The 18,452-nt window shown below is 42.6% G+C and overlaps 1 pseudogene; it reads left to right on the plus strand.

Moving 5' to 3' along the window:
• Positions 1-11,786: 11,786 nt before the first annotated feature.
• On the plus strand, positions 11,787-13,700 carry LOC133754639 (la-related protein 4B-like; annotated as a pseudogene).
• Positions 13,701-18,452: the final 4,752 nt, after the last annotated feature.

Consider the following 18,452-nt stretch of genomic DNA (forward strand, 5'->3'; position numbering starts at 1 on the left):
CCAACATATATTTATAGGGTGTTGGATTGGAAAAGGAGCAGTTAGGACTCAAATGAATGCTCATACAAGATGGTGGCATTGCAGGTTGAGGCCTAATATTTGCACCACAGTGCTGGCCCTGATTTTCAGAGATTTCTATTGGTCACTATGGATGTCATGTAGAATGCTTGTTTTCTTGGAAACAAGCAGTTAAACAGTCACTCCAAAGACACCATATTAATCTGTCATACAGATTTAGATGCACTAGAAATCTCACATCAAGTATGCCCACTGTCACAAAATTTCAGACAATAGTAACATTTACTATGACACTACAATGGATGTTAAGCATTTTAGAGTATAAACCAAGCTTTGAAAAGTTGATGAATGTTGGTGAAGGATAAAGATATGGATAGTAGAAATTCCTGTAATTTTTGTATTTGTCTAAGAAAGATACATGCTTTCAACAGCTTGAATTAGAACATCTCCTTGAGTCTTATCTTTCTGTTGAAATGATTCTGGGATGCAACAATGACATCACTGCTGAGGGTTTGCAATATGTTTAGTGTCTTGATCCACAAATATGCACATCTCATCTGAATGGTGTGTGACTTGTCTGTGGGTTCTTTGTTGGGTCAGTCCATGTTGGGCTGTTTTGTTGCACTGGAGCTTACCCATGTCATGCAAAAGCTGGAAGTCATAAGTGATATCGCATGGAGGCCACTAAGGTAGCATGTGTGACACTTTTCCTGCACCAAGTCAAAAGCCTATGGCTTCATTTATACAATAGGAGAGTTAGAGACAGTGGGAGGATTTTAGTAGGTGAGGAAACAAGAGTGCTTGGAACAGACAATCCAGAGAGGAGAGCACAAGGAGACTAATATGTCAGAGATCCTGAGACACTGGAACATCTAGAAGAAAAGTCAACCAGAGAAACAACCTGAGATGTGTTAAATAGCCTCCAGGAACAAGTCTGAGTGAAACCTACATTTGTTCTCAGAAAAATAAACTTTTCTCTGCCTTCTACTGCAGTTTAGTTCACAGGTTCAACACAAAAATGGAATAGGAAATAATCATCAAGAACATGAACATAAAATTCAGTTGCTGGGACTGACATTGTGGTACAGCACATTAAACTATCACTTATGATGCCTGCATCCCATATCAGAGTGCCAATTTGAATCCTAGCTGTGTTCTTTCTGATCCAAACTCCTAACCTGTATGTAGGAATTAGCAGATAATGGCTCGATTACTTGACCCATATGGGGTTCCTGACTGCTAGCTTCAGTCTGGCCCAGGCCCAACTGTTGCAGCCATTTAGGGGAGGGAATCAGTGAATGGAAATCTCTCTCTCTCTTTCTCTTTCTCTCTCTCTCTCTCTCTCTCTCTCTCTCTCTCTCTCTTTGCTCCTCCCTCATGTCTGTGAATCTCCTTCCCTGTCACTCTGCCTTTCAGCAAAATAAAATCTTCCATCATGATCAAGCATTTGGAGATACTACACTTTAGCAGGAAATGGATTGATTTGTTCAGAGTACTCAAAGCAGCTCTTTTATATCCCACACTTATGTTTTTATAGCACTTATTATGGCATCAGTGTGTTTTATTCATTTTCTCATATCTGGTCTGTGACCTATTAAAAAGCAGCCTTCCTGATTGTGTGTCTTTTTGCTGCTCCATCCCATATACTTAGAAGAGTGTCTAGTGCCTGATATGTAAAGAACAATTGCTGAATGAGCAAACTGAGTTATTTACTAAGTGTTATGAAGGAGCTCATGTATAATCAATCCATTTATAAAATAAAGCTCAACAGACTATGTAATGTTTATATTTTATATAAAATATATATGACTTTGCAGTCTGCCTTTGAACTTGGTCATAAGCATCAGCATCATGGTCTCCTAAATGTGTTGTGGGCAATAAGAAGATTTCTGTCTGCTCTGCTTAAAGGTCCCCATGGTTCTCAGTATTCAAAGATCTTTTCTATTGGTGACCTTTCATGTCCACCTGGTTTCTCTTTGTATCTAAGCCTGGACTTGAGGATTGTGATTGTTGATATGGATCCCAGCTCAAAACTTAAAACGGGGGCTGGAACTGTGGTTTAGTGGGTAAAGCCACCACCTATACTGCTGGCTTCCCATATGGATACCAGTTTGAGTCCCGGCTGCTCCACTTCTGATCTAGCTCTCTACTGTGGCCTGAGAAAGCAGCAGAAGATGGCACAGGTTCTCAGGCCCCTGTACCCATGAGGGAAATCTGGAAGAAGCTGCTGGCTCCTGGTTCCAGATTGGTTCAGCTTCGGCCATTGTGGCCATCTGGGGAATGATCCAGCAGATGGAAGACCTGCCTCTCTGCCTCTCCTTCTTTCTCTGTGTAACTCTGCCTTTCAAATAAATAAATAAATCTTTAAAAAAACTTCAAAATGAACCCACTGAAATATTTTTTATTTTCTTTTTCATTTCTTCTTCAAGCCAATGGCTGTTTGACAGTGTGAATTGAGATCCACGTATGTGTGACTTTTCCAGTTTTTCTAGAATAGATCTCTATTTTTATTCTAATGGAGATATGAAAGACAATGGCATGACTTCAATTTTCTAAAAATTGTTGACATATTTTTTTCTGAATTAGATAATCCCACCTGGAGAATTTTTTAACAGCTGTTGAGAAGAACACATGTTCTGCTGCTGTCAGGTAGAATGTTCTCTGTGTAACTGTTAGGAAAACTTGATTTACAGTGTTGTTCAAATCTACCACTCTTTATTGATTTCCTACCTATTCTCTTTTATTTTGAAAGTGCAGTATTGACCTCTTTTGTTTGTTCCATTGCCGTTTATCCCTTCAGAGCTGTCAACATTTGCTTTATATATTGTAGTGTTCTGAGGTTGAGTATACATGTTGTTCAACATAAGAAAGTACAGAGGTGAACAAAGCAAGAATATCAAGAATAATATGGGAACAAAATGAGGAATTCAAAATATACATAGAACCATGAAGAAGAATCAATTTTCAAGATGTAGAAAATGGTGAATAAAAAGAAAAAAAAATAAAAACTTCTACTTCAAGGAAATACAACAGAAGGATTATTTTGTTATGCACAAATGAGGTTGGATTTGTATGATCCTCAAGCTCTGATGCATTTCCCTGGCATAAAACCATGTCTTCTACTGAGAACATTGTCCCAGGACTTCTTCAGGGAGTGATCTGTCCCATCTGTCAGTGCAAGTGTTAAGTGAGGATAGAACTAGCTCTTGCTGCAGGGGCAAGGGTCATGCTTGTTCTTCCTGCTGTGGAATTTTTGGTACATGAGGAATTGGGGCTCAAGTGTGCACATATTTGAGGAAATGCACAGGCCCCAGGATTTAGCCCTGGCTGTGAACAAACGGTCTTTATCTTCATAACAAGGCACACCTGCTTGCACCTAAGTGTAAGATGCCCAGTGGAGCACCCAAGACTCAAACGGGCAGCCATATAAGATGTAGGCATCACAGGCTGGAGCTGTGCCATAGCCCATCCCCTATTTGAACACTTTTTAAATGTACTTTAGTGTGGTACTGACAAAACAAAATATAGCTGATGAATTTTATCATTTAAGCATTTCTAAGTGGAACTCAAGCTTTCTTTGCTGAAGACCCACTGGAGAAAGCCATCTGTTCTGCTCTGCCCTGACTTTCCAGGGGCCCAGACTCAAGAAATTCTGCAGATATTGGCTCAGCTCTCATTATTGATACCTTGGACATTTGGGCAGGAAGGATCCCATGGTGATTTCGGTTGTCCCAAAGAAGGAAACTCTAGGCAAGGTCACCACTCTGATCCCACTTGGGCATTGCAACACTACTTCCCCTTTTGTGTGTGTTTTTGGAGCCTCATGTAGGGTGTTCTGTCCCATATAGGAACAATTTATTGGAAGAGTTAAAATATGGGTCAGCCTGTTAGGTTTACACTCTAGGTCATGGCAGACAGGATGGGAAGAAGAATGATGAGATGGTGCTCATCTTTTATGTGAATCCTAAGCTAGAGAAATGTTTGGCCTTACTAACAGAAAGTTACCTGGAACAGAAACAGTATTGTTAGCCAGATGGGGTTATGATACCACCAGACCTACCTTTAGAACCATTGCACAGGGGCCAGCGCTGTGGCACAGTGGGTTAACACCCTGGCCTGAAGTGCTGGCATCCCATATGGATGTTGGGTCAAGTCCTGGCTGCTCCACTTCCAATCCAGTCCTCTGCTATGGCCTGGGAAAGCATTAGAAGATGGCCAAAGTCCTTGGGCCCCCACACCCACATGGGAGACCTGGAAGAAGCTCCTGGCTCATGGCTTTGGATCAGTGCAGCTCCAGCCATTGGGACCAATTGGGGAGTGAACCGTCAGATGGAAGACCTCTCTCTCCCTCTCTGCTTCTCCTTTCTCTTGTAACTCTGACTTTCAAATAAATAAATAAATAAATCTTATTTTTTTTGACAAGCAGAGTGGACAGTGAGAGAGAGAGAGACAGAGAGAAAGGTCTTCCTTTGCCGTTGGTTCACCCTCCAATGGCCGCCGTGGTAGCGCGCTGCGGCTGGCGCACCGCGCTGATCCGATGGCAGGAGCCAGGTGCTTCTCCTGGTCTCCCATGGGGTGCAGGGCCCAAGCACTTGGGCCATCCTCCACTGCACTCCCTGGCCACAGCAGAGAGCTGGCGTGGAAGAGGGGCAACCGGGACAGGATCAGTGCCCTGACCGGGACTAGAACCCAGTGTGCCGGCACCGCAAGGTGGAGGATTAGCCTAGTGAGCCGCGGCGCCGGCCAATAAATAAATCTTATTTTTAAAAAAGAACCATTTCATGAAGTTGAAAATGTACTTAACAGAGTCGTATACTTCTCCCTGGGTGAGGAGCAATTGCACCACACTGACAATGAAATCCAATGCTGCATCACTTTGAGTGCAAATGCAAAGATATTTTCCATAACCATGGCCTGAAAATGGCCAATAAGATCTCCTGCTCCTGTTCTTTAAAAAAATGGGACACCCAATTGTGTTGGTGAAGATACAAATATTTTCAGCCTCATGTGCATTGTTTGTTGTAACGTAAAATGGCACAATCAGCACAGAAAACAGTGTCTCTTAATTAAATTAAAAATGGAATTTTTATGTGATCTGATACTCTCATTTCTGAGTATACATCTAAAAGTATTGAAAGTTCAGTATAAGCAAAGTATAAATATTATTCACCACAGCATAATTCACTGTAGCCAAGATTTCTAGTGTGGCCTGTACTCAGTGAAAAGTTATGCAGGCACAGAAGAAAAGGAAATCCTATGACATGGATGAACCTTGAATATATTTGACTAAATGAAATTACCCACAAATATCATCCCCAAAGGAAAAATACTGCAAGATTCTAATCATATGAAATAAATAAAGTAGTCAGAGGGACCTGCACTGTGGGGCAGTGGGTTTAAGCTCCTGCCTACAGTGCCAGCATCCCATATGGTTGCTGGTTCTAGTACTGGCTGCTCCACTTCTGATCCAGAACCCTGCTATGGCCTGGGAAAACAGGAGAAGATGGTCCAAGACCTTGGGCCCCTGCACTTGAGTGGGAAGCCTGGAAGAAACTCCTGGCTCCTGGCTTCAGATTGGCTCAGCTCTGGTTATCTTGGCATTTTGGGGAGTGAACCAGTGGATGAAAGACCTCTCTCTGGCTCTACCACTCTCTGTAACTCTGTGTTTCAAATAAATAAAATAAATCTTTAAAATAAATAAAATAGCCAGAATACTAGAAACATAAAGTAGAAGAGTGGTTATGGATGGTAGAAGGATATGCTATTCAATAGAAATGGAATTTTTAGATAAAAAAAATCCTAGAGATCTGGTGTGTGTGTGTAGACACATGTATATGTCACTTACCTTAGAATGACACCTGCCCTTGTGAGATACAGTACTCAAGCCCTCTTCTACCTGAACCTGGATAAGAAAAGGGCTCCCTCTGTTGGTCTTTGGTCACTCTTCAGGTGCTTGTGAGTAGGGCTGATGGCAGGCTATTCCCAAGAGTGGAGATTCATGACTGGTGTTATCTAGGAATGTTGGGAAGACTGCAATCTTGTCTCCTTTCTCTCCAGTTTGGTCTTCTTAGTTATCACACTCTCTTTGGGTGAGAATACAGGAAGATACACCAGTCTCTGCTGAGTTTATGATGTTGCAACTGCAGTTCAGTCCTATGAATGGATCCTCCTTTGTAAGAAAATGGGCAGCCTCTCATCTTAGCCTGAGACTTTGAAATGCATCCAATAAATATAGTTCTAGTTTTATTTTTGTAGGACCTCTGTCCAAGTGTATCAGGCCAGAGGATGATCAATAATATTTTTCCAACATATACATTAACATTTCTTTCTCCATGAAGAATTTTCCTACAGTGAAAAAACATGAAAGACTGTGATTTTTCTCTTCTATGTCATGGAATTGCTAAGGAAATAATTCCCTCATTAACCATTGGAGTGATCGAAGTGAATTTAAGTGAGGGGTGAACACAGAAGATAGAGTTGAGTGAAGGCAGAAGTTCACAATGCAGTGGGGAGACAGATACTCCTGCAGTGAGCTCAATCAGTGTTAAAGGTACTGGGGGAGGTTGAGCAACATTGAGTGAGGGAGAAATGAGAGTGTTGGATAGAAGAGCAAGATGGAGTTATTCATTTGTGTTCACCAATTTAAACTTAAAAAATTATTGGATGTATAGGAACATTTGGATAAATTATTTTTTTCTCTTTCAACATTTCATTTATTTTATTTACAGTTTAACATGAGGAATTACTATGAATCAAAGCATAAGCACACAAACATATATGCAATCCAAAATAGAGGAATAGCATTAGATATGAAGCAAAAAGTCACGTTCATTCACACACACAGTGGACTCAGATCTGGTCAACCTGGTTGTTCCCAGGCAGGTTTGTAAAGATGATAAAGTGTGACTGGAGAATAAGATTTCTGCCAGAGCACTCTTAGTGAAGACATTTTCTTCCTAGTACACAGCGTGTGACCTCAGATAATGATTAAGGATAGCTTATGACCTACTAACAAGAAGAGCATTGAGCCCTTGTGAGAATGTAGGCTTCACAAGAACACGCAGCTGCTTTCTCAGACATGCTTGTTAGGGTTTGTAACCATGACTGAGAACTACAACCAAGACCATGCTGAGCAAAGAAAAAGTTTTAGGGCAAAGAACTGCCAGGAGTATCCTCAGAGGGAGAGGTGCTCTGGGCTCAGGTGTAGGGCTGGGGTTTTATAGGGAACTTGTACAAAGGGAGGTGGGAGATAAGTTGGAGAAGCCAAACAAAGGGATGTGGGATGTGGGCTGGAGCAGCTGGAGAAGATACTTGATACCAGGAGGCACAGGATGTCTGCCTGATTTATAACTAGGGACAGTTGCGGAAACAGTGAGGCACAGAAAGTCTCTCAGGCCTGATTTGTGGGAATGATGAGGCTCCCCATAAGCACAGCACCTCTGGGTTTTTGCTTTCTGATGCCAAGAAAGAGTGGGGGAGACACCTCAGACCAGTGTGGATTCAGGACTCTCACAATGTTTATCTAATGTATCTTGCTAAATATGTTTCAGAGAAACCTTAGTTCTATGAACACATGCACGTGCTCTACAATAGGCTGTTATAATCCTTATCAGTAAAGAAACCACACCTGGTTAGTCTGTGCACACTTTGTGGAGGAAGAGACCCCATGTCCTTTGTTCCTTTCATTTGCATACCCCAACATGTAACCTTGGTTATCCAGACTACTGTGACCAAATTAGATATTTGGTCATCACACTAAGCATCAGTGTGTGAGCATGCAAACTAAATATTTCAGAATGGTCTGGTTTTGAAAAGATTTCTGTGTATCAAGGTAGTTGTAAAAGATTGGCTGCAGAATAAAATCAACTATTAGGCTTAAAGCTCCCTGTCACTGTTCCACTCCCAAATATCTGCAATGGTCAAGATTGTGTCAATATTTAAGGTGGGGTCAAGAACTCTATATAGGTTTCCTAAATGTGTGACAGGAACCCAGTTAGTTGAACCATCACCATTGCTTTCCAGGGTCTGCAGTAACAGGAAACTGGAGTATGGTTCTGGATGAAGATATAAACTTATGCACTGTAATGTAGGATTCAGGCATGTAACTACTAGATCTGCTGGCTCCTCTTATCCATATTTTTAAAATACATATAATATATGAAGAGTAATTTTATTTACTTTTATCTGTGGATTTAAGATTTTTTAAAAGAATTATTTATTTATTTGAAAGTCAGAGTTACACAGAGAAAAAAGAGAGAGAGAGAGAAAGAGAGCAATAGATCTTCTTTCCACTGTTTCATGCCTCAAATGGCCACAATGCTCTGGCTGGAATCAGGAGTCAAGAGTTTCTTTCAGACCCCTCACATGGGTACACAGGCCCAAGCACATGGGCCATCCTCCACTGTATTTCCAGGCATATTATCAGGGAGATGAATTGGAATTGGAGCAGCTAGGTCTTGAACCAGCACCCATAAGAGATGCTGGTGTCACAGGCAGTTTCTTTACCCACTATGCCACAATGCTAGCCCCCTGGCTATAGATTTAAAAGGCATGTAACAATAAAAAAATAATGTTACATGACAATATTTTGAATGACTGTTGAGATGACATTAAATTGGAAATATTCTGTTCCCCATTTAGCAGATAGACTGGATTAAGAGACAAGGAGATGGGACTGGCACTATGGTATGGGAAGCTAGTCCTCCTCCTGTGGTACTCATATGGGCACTGGTTGGTGTCCTGGTTGCTCTACTTCTAATCCAGCTCCCTGATAATGGCCTGTAAAAGCAGTGGAAGATGGCTCAGATGCATGGGCCTCTGCACTCACATGGGAGACCCAGAGGAGATCCTGGCTTCTGGCTTGGGATTGGCCCAGCTCTGGCCATTGTGGCCATTTGGGAAATGGACTAGATGATGGAGGAGCTCCCTCTCTCTTCTCTGTCTAAAACTCTGCCTCTCAAATAAGTAAATAATAATAGTAACAGATACAAGGAAAATGATAACTGATGATTGGAAACCCCAGAGAAGAGAGAAGGGAGTCCTCACCACAGAAGAAATCAGGCTAAGATCATCATATTGCAGCAATTCAGGAATCCAAGCCTGTCCAGAAGTGCTTTTTATTTGTGACAGTGAACACAATGGAGATAGAGGTGAAAGAGCTGTACCTGCTGAACCCCAGGTTTTGTATTTAGACTGTTCAATCTGAATAGTGCTGGTCACTGTTTCATCATCCTCTCCACCTTAACACAAACAGACATAAATCCCATTTATTATTTTCTACATAAGGAACACCATATACTTTAGCACTTTGCCTCTTCCAATGTTCAGTCATTTTGTGGAGGAACCTAATGTTCATATCAGAGAATAGTTAACTCATGGTCATAGTTGATATGTCAGAATTAATTCATATTTAACTTCTTCATAATGAGTTAGGAGATGCATTTGAAACTGATAAGGAAATAGTTTTGTATTCTTAAGTTCAAAAATTTATAATCATGTAGAATTTCTCACTTTACTCAGACATCTACAGGCTATTTCACAGCATAGCTGTGACACTCCCATATATTGAAATGACTGACTGTTCAGACTGTGTACATATCCCAGTGATTGTGTGGGAAAGACACATGGAAGGCCAGCACAGGGAAATACTTGAGGGTAATCCCAACCATGGTTTAAATTTTCTATCCGTAGAGCCACCCCTTTGGTACAGTTATGACCTAATGGCCTTGGCTGAGCAAAGATGTCCATATTTGAGGAGTTAGTCACATTCAGGGATATGATTATGGATGTCACCAAGGAAGCTCAGACCCCGCTTGAGACATCTGAGGGAAAGCTGTAGAGGATGTGATTCTGAAGAACATATTTTAAAAGCAGTAAGACATATGGATTCTAATTCAATGAAGAGTTTTTAGGAAAAAAAATGTAGCATTCACTTACCTAACATTTTAACACTCAGGTATTCACCCAAGGGAAGTGAAAATACATATTAAAAAACATTTTCTCAAATCTGCCAGTAGGCAAGGAGACAAGACCAGAGAGTCCTGGATTATATAAAGCAAATGGTCATAAATGAGATTAAAATAAAATCAGAGAGATTTTTTCAGATGCAGAATAGGATTGCAAAATGGGAGACAGATTCAGTTTAAAGTGAACCATGATTCTTCTGAGGTGGAGCAGGACTGAGACTTTTAAAATAAGGAAAGGGAGGGGATGTCCAGCTTTGCATTCTTTGAATACATATAGGATAGAATGAGTGAACTGGTTTGAATTGATGTAGGAACTAGCATGTGATTCAATAGGTTAAGCTGCTCTTCTGACATTGGCATCCCATAGAGGAGTGCAGGTTTGAGTCCTAGCAACTCCTCTTACAGTCTAGATTCTTGCTAGTTTGTCTGAGAAAGCAGTGGATAATGGCCCAAGCATTTCTGTCAACCATATGGAAGACCTGGATGAAGCTCCTGACTCTTGTCTTTCATCAAATTCAGCCATGATTGTGGTGGGCATTGTGTAGTAAGCCAACAGATGAGTGATTTCTGCTGCTTGTCTTTCTCAGTCTCTCTGACTTCCAAATAAAAACTAAATTAAAAATTAAGGAGTGGCCATTTGACATAGTGGTGTGACCACTGCTTGGGATGCCTGCATCCCATGTCAGAAAGCCTGGGAAAAGTCCCAGCTCTGCTTCTGACTCCAGCTTCATGTTGGTGTGCATTCTGAGAGAACGTGATGAGGGTTAAAGGAATTGAGTCCGTGCCACCCTTGTAGAGACCCAGATTGTGTTTCAGGTTTCTGGTTTCAACTTGGTCCTGCCCCAGTTGTGGCATAAAGTTGGGGAGTGAACCAACAGATTTGAGATACACCCCATTTCTACTTTTCAAGTACAAAAATAAAATAATTATTTTTAAATAGCAACAGGGTTTTCAAAACCTTTAAAATAGAAAGATCAAGCTGTTTCCAAACTATCACAAATATATTCCCAAAAAAGAAATGCATTGTGAATGTTATTCTATTTTTTGTGCAGTCTCCACACAAGCATGAGATGCTTAGAAGGGGACAAATTTTACAACTTCGGCCTAATAAGAATTGGGTAAGGTTTAGCTTTCATAGTATTTGTTGCTGTCCCTGCTTTACTAACATGATATGGATATTGTCATCTTACAAATTGGTCATTTTAAGAGTAGTTAATTTTGAAATTATTTCAAACTTACAGAAATACCATGAGTGAGTCCTATTCATTGAGAATGCCCAGTTATTATCCTTTTAGCACTTTTGCCTCTGATCCACCTTAAGCTGGGTCCCTCCAGTGTTCCTTTCTGAGAAAATGTGGGCCCTGTATTATCAGAAGCACGGTGGTTTCATGCTGGGCTCTGCTCAGTCTCCCATCTATGCTATGATGGATGCTATCAACTTGGTATTTAGTGAATTTCTGCCAGATTGATTCACACACAACCTTTTAAGGATTTTTTAAGTGTGTTCTTATGCGAAGGGAAGGAGTGTTGGAGATCCAGTCTCAAGGTTGAGACATTTTCGGCCCGAAAGGGGAAGAATCCACTTCCGCCACTGCACCCGGCCCATGCCGGCCCTTGCTCCCTGCGTCCAGCCTGGTGCTGCAGTGCCGCCTCTTCCTAGTCTCCCTCCTCATCTCTCCCTCCATGTCGCGTGGTCTCCGGGCACCGGGGCTGCAGCAAGGAGTCCCCCAGAGGCCAGTTGGGCAAGGCGGGCAGAGCTAGCAGCATCCTGAAGTTTACATTAAACTTCTCCTAGTGGAACCCATGACTTCTGGTCAGGACGCTAAAGTTGTGGCTGAACTGCAGGCACAGTGAGGTCAAGAGGGCAAGGGCAGCTCTCATCTGATGAATGGTCCTATATCTCAAACCACTTCTCAAACAAGTTCCATCCCAGCTTTGAGTCAGGTACCGACAACTAAGGTTTCTGAGCTAAACCCTAATGCGAAATGTGGGGGACTTATGTTACATTTGGAAGCAAGTAGTGTAGCTGTCGGTTTGAGTGCTGCATGGGAGGAGACAGCTGGGCATGGTGCAGACTGCAGCCTGCAGGGATTGGATGTCAATGGTGATGGTGACAAAGTCATGAAAATGAAGCATTACCAGATTTACCTGAGTCAAAACAGACATGAATGCTTTGGCTCTGGATCATGCAGAATACAAATCTCTACCTGAAAATAGTGAAACAGGAGGAAATGCATCTCAACCAGAAAGCCAGGAAGATTCTCAAGAAGTACTTAAAAAAATTGGAATTCTGTTTATCTAGGGAGACTCTTGCTAGTGCCATCTATCTTACATCACAGATGGATAGTGATCAGTATGCTCTAATTACAATGGTAGCTAACCTTGACCATATCAAGAAACTCAGTACTAGTGTGGATTTGATTGTTGAAGTGCTAAGGTGGATGAGAAGGCAGAAAAAGTAAGGCCAAATCAAAATCATTGCATAGTAATATTGCGAGAAATATCTGAATCTACCCCTGTGGAAGAAGTAGAAGCACTATTTAAAGGAAATAACTTACTGAAATTTATAAACTGTGAATTTGCCCATAATGATAATTGATTTATTACATTTGAAGCAGAAGTTGATGCACAACAGGCTTACAAATACCTGCGAAAAGTCAAAACTTTTCAAGGAAAACCAATTAAAGTGCAGCTAAAAGCAAAGGAAATAGCTATAATCCCATTTTTGCCAAAGAATGGATTTAGGTCTCTCTACATGAACCTTTATACATAGCAGTGTTACACACCATTTATTTACCTCCAGTATACAGTCCCCAACAAGAGTTTCCTCTGTACAGCCTGACTGCTCCCAGACATTGTCATTAATGCATAGCTATTTCAATCCACCCTTGGTAACTATTTCCAAATACTGGATTTATACATGGGTTTACATCTCCAACCTTCAAGCCTGCAGCCTCTCCTCTGACTTCACTCATACAGTATCCTCCCAGAAGCAGGAAAAATTCCTTTGGCTATAAGAAGAAAAGGGAGGAAAAGTTTACAAGCAGCCAAACTCAGTCTCCAACATGACCAAAGCCTCCATCACAATCTTTGAACTGGGGCTGTCCAACTTCCCCCCATTACCTGGAGCTGAGGCAATTTGAAGACAGAGGACTTGTTTGAAAACAGGCTATCTAGATTGATAATAGGATTATCAAAGGAAAGGAGCCCCCATGCAGATGCAAGTAGGAACACTATTCCTGTAGTGGTCCCCAGAGAGCCCTCACTGCTGGCTTCTTGTGCTGTATCAGCAATGTATGAATGATCCCCATCCCTAGCTCATTTACCTGAGGATCCCAAGGTGGCAGAAAAGCAGAGGGAAACCCTCAGTGTGGACAGACTCCCTTCTGTCCTTACTACAACTGTGTGTAAATCAGAGCAGGTGCATGGAGCTGCCACAGAATTGCAAATGCCCAGATTTGTCAGAGAACGAGTAGAGAGCCACCTTCTTCTCCACTGCAACCCTCAAAAGAACAAAAGTCAAATGATGGCAGTTGTAGGAAGGAGGAGAAGAAGCTTTCTGCACCTGTGTGGAAATAGAGGGAGCCCCCTGTCCTCAAGTCCATTCCCAGAGTCCCCAAAGACCAGGGGAAGCAGCCTGGGCACTGGCCCTCACCACCAGCTGTTGGAAAGTGTCTTCACAGAGGACAGAACACTACCCCCAAGTCTCATCAGTAAAAATTCTATGTCTGGGAGGGGTTGCAAAGAGCTGCATTAGCCACAAATGAAACACTTTTCCCACTCAGTATGAGGATGAGTGGCTGGTTGGGCAGTTGCAGTATCTGTGAGCCCCATGGAATGCCTGCAAGTTATTTTTTCTTCTGTGAGTCAGATTCTCCCCCTCTAAAAAACTATTTTTCAGGATTTAATTAATATAAACCTTATTTTTCATTGGTGCTTAACTGGAGGTGATGTGTAAGTCTGATTTTTTAGGATAGAAAATGCATTTATCCCAACAGATTGGTGTTTTCTGTTAAGCCTCTGTGTGGTTCTGAATGCAAGCTATATATAGTGAATTTTTCTAAATTAAGGGAACTATACTACTTTATTTTTTTAAATAATATTGATCTACAAGTGCATATCTCAGATGCCCCAGCAGATGTATGAGGGCTGTCAAGGGTGGCCTTAGCCTCAAGGTGGAAGGGGGTTGGCAGTGTCAGGTCGCTGACACACTGGCATGGGAGCTGTGCTTTCATCTAAACTGTTAACAAATAATTCTAGCATTTAAAAATACATATAAATGTACATATAGGCCTTTTTTTGATCCAGTGGGCAGAAATAATCTGCAGAGAACACCCTAGAGAAACCTGAAAGCTTTGAGTTTTGACATCCTGTCAGCAAGTAGCCAGCTTCTCCCCTCAATTGCAAGTGGTTATTACCTAAAATCAATTCAAAACAAGTGAATAGAACCTAAATGAAAATATACTTTTTTGGCCACTGACATGCTGCCAGTATGTTGTATCATGAAATGGTTTGGGTCCCTGTGAGCTGGCTGCTCTGGCTCTTGGCCTAGTGCATCTGCTCCATGCACATTTCTGTCCATGTTCCCCCAACCCCCAGGCACTCTTTCAGAAGAGTCCTCATCTTAACTCCATGACAATGTCTTCCTGAACCTCTGCATCAGCACATGGATTTAAAAGTTATGTGTGAGAGTAGTGTTTGTAGTTTTATTCCCCTCTTTGGCTGGTGGAGTGTTGCAGTTGATTTCTCCACAATGTTGCAGTGGGTTCATTTCTGAGAGGAGCAGCGTGGTGGGGGCAAGAGGTGCGGAGTCAACACACAGACCCCGGGAGTCGGGTGAGAGCAGGCTTGAGGCGAGCAGCCAGCAGACTTGTTTATTACAGTTGGTACAACAGCTTATATAGCCAAGACCAGCCAATCTGGTCAAGGGGCGGTCTATACCCCAACCAATCACAGCCTGTTGCCAGGCAGTTTCCAGAGCCATCCAATCACAGCCTGTCGCCAGGCAGTTTCAAATCCATCCAATCACAGCCTGTCACCAGGCAGTTTCCAGAGCCATCCAATCACAGCCTGTTGCCAGGCAGGCTCCATTGCCAGGTGGGTTTCAAAGCCATTCCTGACTAACTGACGCTCGCTTGCCAGTGGCCACCTTGGCATGGCCTTCTCATTCTACTACATTTCCCCCTTTTCGTTTATTTTTGAGCAACGGGAGGCATGATTCTTGGCCATACCATTGTTGACCCCATTTCCATGTGGTCTCCGTATGCAGCTGTGCCTGTCTTAGGTTGTCCCCCAGGGGATCTTACCCGTCATTGACTAACCAGCGCTCAAATCGAGAGACCACAGGATTGCTTGCTCAGATAGGGGTAGGAATGAGGAATAATGGTTATCAGGAATGGCATGACCACACACAGGCTGTGGGCCATTGGAGTGGCTGACCAGAGCTAGTGGGGTACACAATGGTAACAGATGTGGCTTTGGGCAGTTTCTCAGGGTAGGATGATAGGGCAGGTGCATCTGCTAACAAGGCGGAGTCTCGGTCTTGTTCAGCTGTTTCTGGTTGGCTGTCAGTTGCAGGCTTGATGTTTCTGGCTGGTATCCAAATGGGCTGTTCTGCATTCTCTGGAAAGACACAAGCATATCCTCGACCCTTGGTTAATAGAAGCCTTTTTACAGGCGTTGGAATCCAGGGCCTGAATTTTGCGTACACTTCAACATTAGCAGCAAACATGCTGATGGCATGGGATCTAGTGGCTGCGCTGAGAGCTTGGGGTGCCCGAGGACTGCCACAAATGTGGGGATCCTCACTGGGTGTAGATGGGATGACATTGCATGAGTTATTGCATAGAGGTCCTCTTAGTTCATCCCACGGGTATGTGGGGGGTAGCTGACTAGGCATTGCTACCTTGTTTGCTACATTGTTTTTTTCACTGTCAGAGCTCTCTCTCCCTAAGTCATTAACCATTGTCTGTGAGACAGGGACCTGGAGTATCAGGCTCCTATCACTCACAGATTCACTATCTTTGATAATCTGCACAGGATTCTGAGAGGGGGGTATCTTTCCCATATCTGAGCGCTTAAGAGCGGCATGGTACGCCAACTCTAGCCAGAGGAAAGACACGTATAGCACTGCTACCGTAACAAAGCAAATTCCTAGCACCTCAGCTGTGGATGGCATTTTGCAGGAGATTTCCCTATGTTAGACAAACAGATAGTGGTGTATCAGATCATACATATGTCCTGTGCTTAGTGGGGGACTTCCTTGATTTGTTAGGTCAAGGCCGTATGCCCACACGGTGTCTCCGGAGCGTCACCTCTCTCGAGTGAGGGAAGATGACTTGGTTCCGAATTCTGGGATGATCAGTCCCTTATGTGAATTCGCCGGGTGAACCAAAAGTAAAAGGAGGAGCCGAGAAGCGACATACGCTTCAGGGCGGTGTGTGCTAACCTGGGGTCACTTAGACCGAGGACAAGGACAAGGAAAGGGGCGTAGGAGGGGGTTCTGTGCTCACCCTCACAGAACCGAACAGAACACCGAGGGGCCTACTTGCCGAAATCCAGGGGGGACCTCGCCGAGTCCGACACACTGTCTCTTTCTCAGTCATGTTGGCGCGCCAGATGTTGCAGTTGAATTCTCTACAATGTTGCAGTGGGTTCGTTTCTGAGAGGAGCAGCGTGGTGGGGGCAAGAGGCGCGGAGTCAACACACAGACCCCGGGAGTCCGGTGAGAGCAGGCTTGAGGCGAGCAGCCTGCAGACTCGTTTATTACAGTTGATACAACAGCTTATATAGCCAAGACCAGCCAATCTGGTCAAGGGGCGGTCTATACCCCAACCAATCACAGCCTGTTGCCAGGCAGTTTCCAGAGCCATCCAATCACAGCCTGTCGCCAGGCAGTTTCAAATCCATCCAATCACAGCCTGTCGCCAGGCAGTTTCCAGAGCCATCCAATCACAGCCTGTCGCCAGGCAGTTTCAAAGCCATTCCTGACTAACTGACGCTCGCTTGCCAGTGGCCACCTTGGCATGGCCTTCTCATTCCACTACAGTGGAGGACAAAAATTGTTGCTCTTTTTACCTCCAAGATGAGGGTCTCATTGATTCACTTCTAGAAGTGTTGTACTTCTGAACAAGGAATCACTAAAGTTATCAAGTTTATAATAAATTTAAATATCAATTATTTTGTCTTAAAATGCCTAAAATTATTCTCTTTATTTATTTGACAGATAGAGTTATATAGTGAAAGAGAGAGACAGAGAGAAATGTCTTCCTTCCATTGGTTCATCCCCCAAATGGCCACCATGACCAGAGCTATGCCGACCTGAAGCCAGGAGCCTGGTGCCTCCTCCTGGTCTCCAATGTGGGTGCAGGGGCCCAAGTACGTGGGCCATCTTCCACTGCCTTCCTGGGCCACAGCAGAGAGCTGGACTGGAAGAGGAGCAACTGGGACTAGAACCCGGCACCCATATGGGGTGCCAGCACTGCAGGTGGAGGATTAACCAAGTGAGCCACGGTGCTGGCCCCCAACATTTTTCTTTAATTATTCTAAGCAGCAGACATTAAAATATTTCCTGCTACATGTAACCATACAGTTTATTCCATAAAATGTTATATTAACAAGACTGAGGTTTTTTTAAAAAAAATTATTTTCATCCAATATTTAAAGGCTTGAATTGCATTTAAACTTGAAAATGACTTTGCTTTAACTTTTGTATAAGACAGCTAAGAGTTCATGGAGACACCCCAGGTTGACATGAGTGGATCATAATTACTCAGTTACTGTGTGTGTATTTTGTCACTAGTTTTACTGAGTAAGCATACCATAGTACAAGAACTAGCAGCAGTTTTTGTAATATACCTTAAGGATCTTAAACAGGTGATCTTTTTTCTGATTGTTGAAAAATCCTGTAAATGCAAATAGTTGGTACTGTATTAGATATGTGCACTTTGGGAGTGTGCTTTGCTTGTACAGTTGTAAATAATCTGAACATATTAAAAAAAGGTTCCCTACAGAGAAAATCTGATAAAATTATTGATATATTATAAATGTTGATGTTGAGCTGGATGTAGACATACTTAATGCTGTGGTTTGAATAATATTTTAATTTGTTGAGTTTTTTTTCCCCCTCTCATACTGGTGTGTTGAACTGGCTTTGCCTATTTGCTGCAAAAGGGAAAAGGAAAGTTTTATTAAAAGCTGTGAGATGTTTTTATACTCTTTCAAAATATGGAAATGCATATTATTCATATTTAATGTGAAAGAGTTCTGAAGACAACGTAGTAAGCAGGAACTGGTAGGATCTTTAAGTCAAAATGGAAAATGATCTACTAATTTGAATCATATATTACTAAGTGTGATTTACCCTACCAGAGAAAACCTGCCTGGTGTCTCTCATTGTTTTCTTCAGAGAAGTAGTCATTATTCAAAGATGAAGAAATACACATATTGCTAATAAGTTTCAAATGCCTG

Source organism: Lepus europaeus, unplaced genomic scaffold (assembly GCF_033115175.1).
Source record: "Lepus europaeus isolate LE1 unplaced genomic scaffold, mLepTim1.pri SCAFFOLD_259, whole genome shotgun sequence".
NCBI lineage: Eukaryota > Metazoa > Chordata > Mammalia > Lagomorpha > Leporidae > Lepus > Lepus europaeus.